Source organism: Petaurus breviceps, unplaced genomic scaffold, assembly GCF_028583685.1.
Source record: "Petaurus breviceps papuanus isolate PSGF00001 unplaced genomic scaffold, PetGlider_PUasm1.0 350582, whole genome shotgun sequence".
In the NCBI taxonomy this organism is placed as follows: Eukaryota; Metazoa; Chordata; class Mammalia; order Diprotodontia; family Petauridae; genus Petaurus; species Petaurus breviceps.
In genome coordinates this window covers 6,849-18,486 of record NW_027186218.1, presented here as the reverse complement: position 1 = coordinate 18,486, position 11,638 = coordinate 6,849, and the positions used below count along the sequence as shown (strand labels likewise).

The 11,638-nt window shown below is 40.9% G+C and overlaps 1 pseudogene; it reads right to left on the bottom strand.

Annotated features, from left to right (window-relative positions):
- Positions 1-2,751: 2,751 nt before the first annotated feature.
- LOC138168090 (guanylate-binding protein 6-like) lies at positions 2,752-9,663 on the bottom strand (annotated as a pseudogene).
- Between the last annotated feature and the right edge of the window lie 1,975 nt (positions 9,664-11,638).

The window sequence follows — 11,638 nt, the reverse complement described above, 5'->3', positions numbered from 1 at the left end:
GTTAGGAGCACCTAATGGGAGAATGCCTAAAGCTGAGTATTCTCTTGGGTAATAGATGGGTTCACTTGTTTTGTAACCATGAGCAGCACAAGATCCAAGTAAGCATATCATCCCATGAGGGACAATAATGATTCAAGCAGGCCTTTCTTTGGACTGTGTTTGTAAAAGCCATTCTTCCAGTTGTGCATTCATTGAGGACCTGAGGCTGTTTAGCATCTCCTGGCATGACCAGTTTCCTTGCAGACCACTTGGTTGCATATCTTGGAACCAATGCTGCTTATGGTGCAGGAGGATAAATGAGGAGGAGGTAGTGTCAGTAACTACAGTAACTACTTGGGAAGGAAAAGAGAGGTCCTAGACCCACCCCAGGAGGAGGCAGCTTCTATTATTTTAAATAGAGTTTCTCTTTCTGTCTTTTCTTACTGGGTTTTATTGGTAGTATCTTGAAAAGCTGATGATTTATATGGGTTTACTTTATATCCTGTGATTTTGCTAAAGTTGTTCATTGTTTACACTAGCTTTTTTGTTGATTCTCTAGGCTTCTCAAAATATATGATTATGTCATCTGCAAAGATTGACAGTTTGTTTCCTCATTGCCCATTCTTATTTCTTCAATTCTTTTTCTTGTCTTATTGCTTAACCTAGCATTTCTAGTATAATATTGAATAACAGCAGTGATAATGGACATCCTTGCTTTACCATCAATCTTATGGGGAAATCTTCTAGTTAATCCCCATTACAAGTTATGTTTAGTTTTTCTTTTAACATACCTATCATTTATCATTTTAAGAAAAGCTCCATTTATTACTATGCTTTCTAATATTTTTAATAGAAATGAGTGTTGCATTTTGACAAAAGCTTTTTCTGCATTTACTAATATAATTATGTTTATTCTTGTTTTTGTTATTGAACCATATTAAATGATTGTGATATATTGCTGTAATCTCCTTGCTAGCATTTTATTTAATATTTTTGCATCAATATTCCTTAGAGAAATTGGCCTCTGTTTTTGCTCTCACTGATTTAGGCATCAAAACTACATCTTGTCATAGAAGAAATGTGGTTATTCTCCTTTACCTATTATTTTAAATATTTTATATGGTATTACATTAATAATTTCTTGAATGTTTGGAAGAATTCACTTGTAAGCCCATCAGATCCCAGGATTTTTTTCCTTAGGGAGCTCATTTATAATTTAGTCAATTTCTTTTTATAAGGTAGTGTAATTAAAGTATTCTCAATCCCCTTCCATTAATTTAGGCAACTTACAGTTTTATAAATATTCATCCAATTCACTTAGACTTTAAGTTTTATTGACACATAATTGGGAAAAGGAGCTACTAATAATTCTTTTAATTTAAATTTGTATTCACCTTTTTTCATTTTGATGCTGTTAATTTGGTTTTCTCCTTTCTTTTTTAAAATTAAATTAACCACCGGTTTATGTATTTTATTGTTTTTTTTATAAAACCATCTCTTAGTACTGTTAGTTCAGTTGTATTATTATTTTCAATTTTATTAATTTCTCCTTTTGTTTTCAGAATTACCACTTTGATGTTTAACTGGGGATTTAAATTTGTTTTCTTTTTCTATTTTTAAATTCCACGTGCAATTCATTGATCTGCTCTTTCCCTGTTTTATTGATGTGCACTTTTAGAGATATAAATTTTTCCCTAAATACACTGCTTTGGCTTCAAACCTCTACTTTTAGACTGTTGTCTCATTGTTGCATTTTCTATAATCAAATTATTGATTGTTTCTATGATTTGTCCCACATGTTGTATGATGTCCACATGTGCACTAGGTCATCTCCCTCCCCACCTCCCTTTCCCCCAATCCCCCCCTCCCCCAGTAACAGATATCTTTTTTTACCTAGTAAGTTTTCTTGGACTCCTCCCTGCTTCAATTTCCCTTTCTCCTGCTTCTCTGCACTTTCCCACTTCTACCCATGTACAAGTGCTTTCTCTCAGTCCACCAACATTTCAGCTATCTTTTACTTGTTGTTTTCCAGAATTAGAATATTAGTTCCTTGAGGGGAGGGATTATCTTTCTTTTGGCTGATATTTGAATACCTACAACTTTGAATGAAGATGGGTCCTAATAAGTGCTTAATAAATCTTTTAGGCAGCTCTCTATCTGACATAGAGTGTATGAAATAGAATTAGAGATCAATATGCACAAAGACTCCAACAATATAAATGGAAAGAACAATTGTATATATGTCTCTCTCCCTTTTATAACAACCTATTCCATATCCATCTTGCTCTTATCTATTTCTCAGAAATTGTTCCTGTTGATGCTTGTGCTGACCTACTCACTGCACCACAAAGGAGCCATCTGTAAAATGAGGCAATTAGATTACATTCCACCTCATTCTAGCTCTGAGACCCTTGGGATCAAAAGGGAAACCTCAAGCTTTCTGCTTTCCAGACCCTTTACCTTAAAGAAAAGAAGCCTTTCACTGAATGGAATGAAGCTTCGTCTCACTAACACAGGGGAGACAGATGTTCTTCAAGTGAATTTTCCCCAATGTTCTTTATCCAATCTAGTGAGCATTAGTTTTCCTTTTAAATACTTAGGTAAATTAGAAGCAGGAAACACACACACACACACACACACACACACACACAAACACACAAAGAAGTCTCAGTGCCATATATTTTTAGGTGGAACAAAGATATTCTATAACTTTCTTTTGAGAAATTGAAACCCCTTTTATTATAATGTAGGTTGGCCCAATGCTTTTGTCCCTCACCCAATGCTTTTTCTTGTACTGGGCAATAAGACCATCAGTCGAGTGCTAATAGTATCTAAACTTGAGGTCCACCAGGAAGAATTTGTCTTCTTAGTAGACTTAATGCTTGTTTGTAGGTTCTCTGTCTCTTCATCTTTCTCATGAAACCCTTCCTCCATCAGCTTCTGTAGTTCCTAAGAGAAGACAAAAGGGAATCAGCTTTGCACTTTGGGTAGTCCCCATTCCACCAAGAACCAGGGCTTCCTGGTAATTGCCTTCAGCTAGAACTTCTGTGGATTTCTACTGCATAAGGTGTGAGCCCTAGGTAGATTGGAAGAGGGGAAAGACACAGGGCATTTCTCCTGAAGGACATTCCTGGCCAGTGAGAAAAACTGTCTAGAAGTTGGACCTTCTCTCCAATGACTCTTTACTTCTCCACTGCTAGAGACAAGAAGCTAGACCTCAGGGCCAATGCTGAAATTTGTAACAGCTGAACACAAGGCCATTTAGGTTGGAATCGTGGTCTTAAGGGGTGGGGGTGGGGGTAGGTAGCACAGTGCTGAACTTGGAGTCAGGTAGACCTCAGTTTTAATCCTGCCTCTGACACTAGCTGTGACTGGAGTCGTGTTCTTTAATATATAAGAACACCTCACTCTCCAGGTTGTTGTGAGGATAAAAACGTGATAATATATACTTTGTAAACCTTACAGTGACATATAAAATGCAAGTTATCATCTTCATCATTATTCTCAATTCATACTCAAGTGGACCAGGTATCCATGTTAAAAAAGAGGAGGGGGTATAAAATGCTGTCTAGAAAGGGACTTTGGATGTGCTTAAATCACCTTTAAGTGTCTTGGCCCTTTGATCAGCCCTGAAACAAATATGAATCATCATCTGCCATCTCTATTACTAGCCTTGGCTGGCTGTTGTCACATTCCATGTGTTTAGGCAGGGCCTTCTCTATCCCAAGGCCCTTTGGGTAGGGCCTTATTGATAATAGTCCTAGGGGAACTAGGTCAGCCACTGGATATGTTCTTGCTCTAAGATCCAGCAGTTTGGGGCTCAGGCAGGAGGGTACAATTGACTTAGTCTAGGACACATGGCATCATCCTAGCAGCCCTCAGACCCAGGGGACTCTGGAATTAACTTGCACTGACTGTGGTCCTTGGGATTACAAATAATCTCACTGTCACCTTGGATATTTGAGGGTCTCTGTTGAGGACAAAGAGACTTTGAGCTGAATTCAGAGGGTCCAGTCAGAAGCAGGTGGAGGGTTGACAAATCCAACCCAATCCAATTCCCCTTAAGGTTTCCCTCTGTGTGCTGTGATGTTAGAAGTGTCTATTCATCACAGGATCTTAAAGGTTCATGGCAGTTTGTGGTTTTCAAAGTGCTTCCTGCTCTTTGCTGTCACAATCATATCCAAAGATCCAGGAATGCGGCTGGGTATAGAACACAATGGCCTCATCCCCTGGGCTTATATTTGCTATTGTGCCTTCATTGGCCCTCTGTCATTTGTATGAGGCAGCATGGCCTTGGGGAGAGAGAGACAGACAGACAGACTTAGAGAGTCAGGACAACCTGGATATATAAGAGGTTGGACTTAAATCCAAGTTGTCCTAGCTGTGTGACCAAGAACAAGTCACATAAAATCCGTTGTGTCCCCAGGAATTTTCTACAACTATTGTACAGGGTGGTGCTAATTGTACTGCTAGAGGAAGTCTTCTCACTTACAGTTACCTGCATCAATGAGGTTACAGGGCCAGTTCATACCCTATTATAATTTGTAGGGAAGAGTCAAGGATTTGGGAACTGACCTACATGGGGGCCTTGAAACTAGCTTCCTGTTGGGGAGGCCAGGTGGCTCAGTGAGTAAGAGTACCGGCCCCAGAATTGGGATGACCTGAGATCGAATCTGGGCTCTTGATATAACTTAGCATGACACCCAGAAATAACTGGCCGTGTAACATTGAGCAAGTTACTTAACCCCAATTGCTTAAAAAAAAAAAAAGAAATTAGCCTCCTATGGTTTTCAAAAAGAGTATCCTTTAACAGAGGCTACCTAGGACAAGTTTAGTAAGGGAAGTTAAGCCAGGACTTTCTGACCTCAAGACAGAAAGGATCCTGGCAGAGATAATGCCAGAGATTAGTGACAAGGAAATAGAATTTTAAAAATGGCCTAACACCTGAATGCGCAAGGTGGTTGGGATGACTCTGGATCTTTGTTCCAAAAAACTTTAGTCACTAACTTCTGTAATCTACTTCTGGAGAGAAAAGGACCATTCAAATTGAGGCTCAGAGAAATATATGGATCTCTGATAGGGGGAAAAACCCCACTGAGGGATGTTTGCTAGCCTGATGACTGTATGTTAAAGTGCCTGCCCTAAAAAGGGATATAGCAGAAAGGTCTCTGGGTATTAGATATTTGCCTCTAGTTAATTTTGTGTTTGGTTGACTAGAAAAACACAGCTATCGGAAAGGGCTAATGAACTTTGCATCTCACAGGCCGTGGACCTGTAGAGTAACTTGAATTTGGGGTACACTTACCTGAGCCACTTACAGTTTCACAGCTGGGGTGATGCCGCCACTTACAGTTTCACAGCTGGGGTGATGCCCCATGAATGACAGAAAATCTTTTCATCTGTACAACAACTTATACTTTGCTTGCTAAGCACAGACACTGCCCCAGTCTCCGTGTACCTTTAGCTTATGATCCAGAATGTTTTCCTGTTCTCTCAGGATCTGGATCCCCTCTTCCTCCATCTTCTTTTTCAATAGTTTGATGTTTTCTTCAAACCTTCTCTGCTGAGCTTCCATTTTCTGCTGAATTTCCATTTGCTGCTGTTTCAACAACTTCTTCTCCTCAGCTCCTTCTCTTTTCACCTTTTCACCTGTTTGATGGAATAGAAACTTTCAGAAGATTAAATCAGGGGAGGCCAGTTTTCATCTCTTGTCAGTTAGTTAGCAAGCATTTATTAAGTGTTTCCTAGGGACCAGGCAATGTGCTAAGCACTTGAGAGATCAAAAAAAGTGGCTAAAAACAATTCCTGCCCTCAAGGAGTCAATATTCTAAGGGAAGAAACAGAATCCATATATTTATTCAGATGCAAGATATATAGAGAGCTAATGGGAGAGGCAATATGAATGAGGAAGGCAGCATTAAAAGCAGGAGGGTCAAGGAAAGACCTTTTGAAGAAGGTGGATTTTAGCAGAGGTAGGAGGCAGAGCATTATTGGCATAGGGTTAGTAGAAATGCCTAGAGATCAGAGATGGCTTGTTGAATATGAGTAAATTAAAGCAAGTCAGTGTGGCTGAAACATAACATGCATGGAGGGCAGTAAGCTATAAGAAGCAGGAAAGGTAGGACAGGGCTGGTTTATGAAGGGCTATACATGTTCAATGGGGGAGTTTATCCATGATCCTGGAAATAATAGGGAGTCACTGGACATTGAGGAAATTAAGAAGATCGGGAGAACAAGTGCTTGATTGGGGGAACTGTGTGAGCCTCCCTGACCCAATCATGTGCCCCAATTCTGGAGCTGCTCATTTCCATTTCTACTCAATTGCAGGTCTAGTCTAAATTCTCTCTTGTGAGAAAACTTTATTCAGTATGGGAATAATAGAATTATTTGAAGCTAGCCCTGCACAACTTCGAAGTTGGATCATCTCCACCTGCTCTTTAGAGACCCTTAACTAAGGATTTACGTTATTCTTACCAGAAACCCAGTGAGATCCTACCAATTGATGCAAGGAATTTTCTCACCATTGTGCATAAAAAGTTACCCATACTTTTCATCTGAAAAATGCCCCCTTACTGATCAATCAGTTATTATTTCCATATTGCTTTGATTATATACACACACTTGGGGGGCAGTGGGACAATTCCTTTTCTGGTATCTGGGAATTTCATCTGTTCACTCTCTCCCTCTCAACTTGGAATGTCCATAATGTTTCATCTAATTGGATAGCTGATTATCTAATGTTATAATGTTTCCCTTTATTAAATTGGTCTTATTTAATTAATTATTTTTAATATATAAAGTCTTACCTTTTGTTTTTGGTGTCCAGTGCCACGATTGGCTAAATAAATTTATTTCCTCAGAAAATTGACCTTTGTTTCCTTAGTCATTTCATCTTTCACCTGACACAAAGGTCAGTGAGCAGGATGGTGGCATGTGCATTTTCTCTTGCACCAAAAAACCAAAAAGGCTGTGAAAAAGGGACTGGAAATTTTAAAGTTTCTCTTTTCTTCATTAGACCTAGAGAGTCAGAGCTGAGAATGTCTGGGGGAGCAGCACTTTATAACCTGCCAGATTTTACAGTCATGATCACAGTTGCTGTTACAAATCTATCAGGGACTGGAAAAGTAGAGAGGAAGAATTCCTCATTCTATGCATTGGACAGAATGAAATAACCTTTATATAAAGACATTTTCTTTCAATGAAATTCCATGCTCACCAACCAACTGCAGGGCATAGAGAAACATATCTTTTCTTTTGTAAATACATAAGATACAAACCCATCACAGAAGTTGGCAAAAGTGAGTTATCTCAGCACCTACTCCCCCTTGGGAAAGGTCACTAGATTATGGGAAGCCTGAACTATGAAAAAGAGATCAACTGACCCTGAATAAAGCCATGAGAACCATGATAACTTTGTTTCCATTTCCCCAGTTCATGAAATTCAGAAGAAAAACCCCAAAAATAAACAGTGAAGCCCCAAAGAAAAGGAAAAAACATTTGGTGTTGTTCCCCCTGCAGTGCCCAGGGCCATTCATGCCCCCAATCTTGATTCCTAATAAAGTACTTTTACTGAGTTTCAAGGCATTTTCCAAGTACTCATCTGGGGTGATGGGGTGGCCATCTAGCTCAAGCTCCAGGGTGAAATCCCACACAGTCCACACAAAGTCTGGGAAGAAGCCCACAAACTCTGCTGAGTCTTCTTCTCCAACAGCATTAGGTGAGGACTTGACCTTGATTAGCTCTATTAGTTCTGTCACGTATCTAAGATCATGGATGAGGAAAAGGAAACACCCACCAGTATCCTCAGTTCCCAGTTCTACTTGAGGGATCTTCCCTTCCATTCATTGATTCTTATAAGTTCTCTCCCCACCTTCCCTTCTGTACTCATGAGATTTCAATCATGGATGCAAATAGAGAGAGGAAGAGCTTTTCAATGGAGTCCCTGATCAACCTGATGCATTCTTCAATCAATTGGGTAAAAATTCTGTTCTCATTATGGCTCCTAATTGCTATAATACTAGAACAGAAGCAATGGGATGAAACCAACATTTATTAAGTGCTTACTAAGTATCAGGCATTATTCTAAGTGCTGGGTACAAGTAAAGTAAAAGGTGGCAGCATGAATAGAGCTCTGGACTTGAAATCAGGAAAACTCATTTTCATGAGTTCAAATCTGGCATCAGACACTTACTAGCTGTGTGACCCTGGGCAAGTCACTTAATCCTGCTTCCCTCAGTTTCCTCATCTACAAAATGAGCTGGAGATGAAAATGGCAAAACCACTCCAATATGTCTCCCAGGAAAACCCCAAATCAGGTCAGAAAGATTCAGATATGACTGAACAACTGAACAAGAAAATATGTTCCCTGCTCTCAAGGAAATTACATTCTAACGCAGAAGATAACATGCAAACAAATACTTGGTATATTTCCCTGTAACTCAGTAGAAACAATGAGCACATCGAAGATCTTTTACATACAGTTTTCTCTCAGCTAGATCTCTGAAACAGACACATTACATCTCATTTGCTTTGGCTTATTTTCGTTTAAATTGAGTATTTAGGTTATACACACATACTTATATTTATGTACATATACATTTATGGATACATCTGTGTATGTATATCATCATTGATAGTTATATAACTACATAGTGTAAAGGTCAAGTAATCCCTGAGGGAAGGCAGTAGTATAGGGATACTGGGAAAGACCCCTTGGTGAAGGTGTGACTTGATCTAAGGTTTGGAGGAAACAGGGGAAAGTAGGAAATAGAGGAGAGGAGGGAGAGATTTCCAGGCAAATCTCCAGATTCCAGAAGTAGGAATGATAGAAAGGAAAACCTGTTAAAAAAAAGACAGAGTGAGAAGGAGGCAAGGGAACATGCAAGGCATTGTCTTTGGCCAGGACAGGGTCCACCTCTTCATGTGATGTAGGGGAGAAGGATGGGATGTAGAGGAAGAAAAGTGAGCGATGTGAGATGAGGAAGAGGGGAGAAGAGGCTTGGCAGTGATAAGGCAGAGAGAAAGGTGGAATGATCGAGACATATCAGAGTTCTTGAACATGGAAGAGGAATACTTTGTATGAAGACAAGCTCAATCAAGGTCCACCCAAGGCTTCATTTGAGGACCTGGTGCCAGGCTGTCATATGAGGATCAGCCAGTCTGGTTTGAGGACATTGACCCCAAAAGTTTAGGTGGTTAGTGCCATGTGTTTCTGGTCAGAGTAATTCATGATGACAGCTCCTAAAGTGTGGAGAGATTGTCATCTGTCCTGCTGAGAGATCAAGTGCATTGAGCATGTCCTGGATGTTCTGAAGTGCTGAAAGGATACTGCATTTTCTCCAAGGCCTAATGGTTGATGGTGCTCATGCTAATGTAGACAAAAGTACTGCTGAGCAGTATGGCCAGGGCGAAGATCCAGGAGTTATTCTTGGAGTCACCCTATAAAATATATTATATCAGAAGGCCTGCCTCTCTGTGAGAGCAAGAGGTCATTCATTCCTTCTTAGATCAGGCAGAGACAGGGAGGGGAATTGAGTGAGCAGAATGTTCCTGATTAATTTACCTTTTCCAAATCTCCAAGGCCCTCAGTATCAAGCAGTACTAAGGTATGGTCAGGTTTGCTGGGATGAGGGACACACCACATCTAGATGCCCTTTGTGTGAGGTTGCACAGTGGAGCCAAGGGAGAAGCCTGCAAGGGAAGGGTGAGACATGAGGGCTCAGTGGAGTCAGGAAGCCCGGAGGCTGCCAGAGCCAAACTCCTAGGTCCTAAAGGGAGAAGATGAGAAGCTCCTCAGTGGGGAAAGAATAAGGAAAAGGACTATAACTGGCATTTATCTATCACATTTTATGAATGTCCCCTCCTGCTGTCTTCACAGTAATGCTGGGAACTAGGTATTTCTTTTATCCCCATTTCACAGAGAAGGAAACTGAGACTGAGGGAGGTAAATGACTAGGCCTGGTCACACAGCCAGTGAGCGGCTGATGCAGCTTTCACACTCAGGTCTTCCTGGTTCCCAGTCCCACATTATCCACCATCAGCAGCTCAGGACAGAGGGATGCATGCATTCAGTTCTCCCAGAGCACTGTGAGATTAGTCTGATGGGGTAAGATTTATGCTAAAGATGGCAAACAAGATCAGTGAGAGCTTCAGCTGTGCCTGGAGACATCACCTTTCTCCCCACTATCAGCCACACACAAGGCTGCAGAAAGTTTAGACCAACCCCAGACACCTGAGCTTAGAGAAGGAAGAGCAGCCCAGAGGAGAGCATCATGTGAGTGTTGGCAGAGATAAAGGAAGGGCACAGGAGAGCTGTGGGACCCTGGACAAGTCACTGAATTTCTGGAACCCTCCCCCCAGGCTCCAGGAAACTTTCTAAGACCTGAAGTGACAGGGGAGGAGCTGATCTCCATGAGAAGACAAAGTCTCTACTCAGCAGGAGCCACAGGCCAGTTACACACACACACACACACACACACACACACACACACAAAGAGCACAGAACTGAGATGATTTCCTAGAATCAAACCAGTTTCAGTTTCATTCTGACTCAGTAAGTTGTTACCTAAAACTGCCCTTACATTAATTCACAATATTTTTCCCAAATGAGGAAAAGTATATCTAATGAAGATTTCTTGAATGTGGCCTTATTTATTTACAGTTAAATTAATAACATGAAAAGTTCCCCCACCTTGGGATAGAATATTCTTTTACTTAAAAGGTATTGTAAACATTCTAGGGATACAATTGACTCAGGAGACTAAACACAAAGGCCCCTGACATGACTGCTTCTCAGTGTGTACCAAAAGGCCAGGTCACAAGGAGGTTTAGTTATGAGCATCCCATTTCATTCCAAGCTTGAACCTGAGGCACTAGGCCAGCCTGCATCAGGCCTGGCCTATTATGGCCCTCATACGGCCTAGCTTCCTAAATTCCACAGCACATTCTCTAGGCAGGAAGAAGAGATTTCTGTCAAGCACTTCCAGGTGAGATGTGAACTTAAAAGCCAACAGTGTCTGGACATTTTCCTATTGGGTGGGTATTGGTAGGAGAAAGTCAGTGCTCAAACACCCAGTGGGATCAAGGGAGCCCTCCTTGCCATGTCACCACTGCTGGCCTCCAGGTCATTGCTCACCTTTTGGCAAGCACCCCAAGCGTCCTTAGGGTCGCTGCCAACACAGGTTCTTGGATCTGCTTTAATAAAGGAAAGCAACTCAAAATGGGTTAACAAGCTTACTTTAATCAGTCAAAAATATGTATCATTTACCTAGTTCAGGGGAAAAAGGTCAGCACCCCGAACTTCAGAATATACAGACAGAATTATCAAGACAGGGAAACAGATCAAGTGGACAGATTTCCAAACTGTCCAACCATTACATCCATACCAAATCAACATCTGGGTTTTTCAAAGCCGGGAGGCTCTCAACAACGGCTTCCCAGAGTTTCATCTGATCAAATCACTGAACATTTCTCAAAGTGAGCCCCCAAACAAAGCTACATATCAGGGCTTATATAGCCTTCTCCTGGCTCAGAGAATGTAACAACCTTATTGACTCACTGGCCAATCAAGAGGTATCTACTGAAAAACAAGCCTCCCAGCCCAGGCTCTAGGTGCACTTTAGCCTAGGGGCAGGGAAGATCTTAAAAATTTACATTCCCA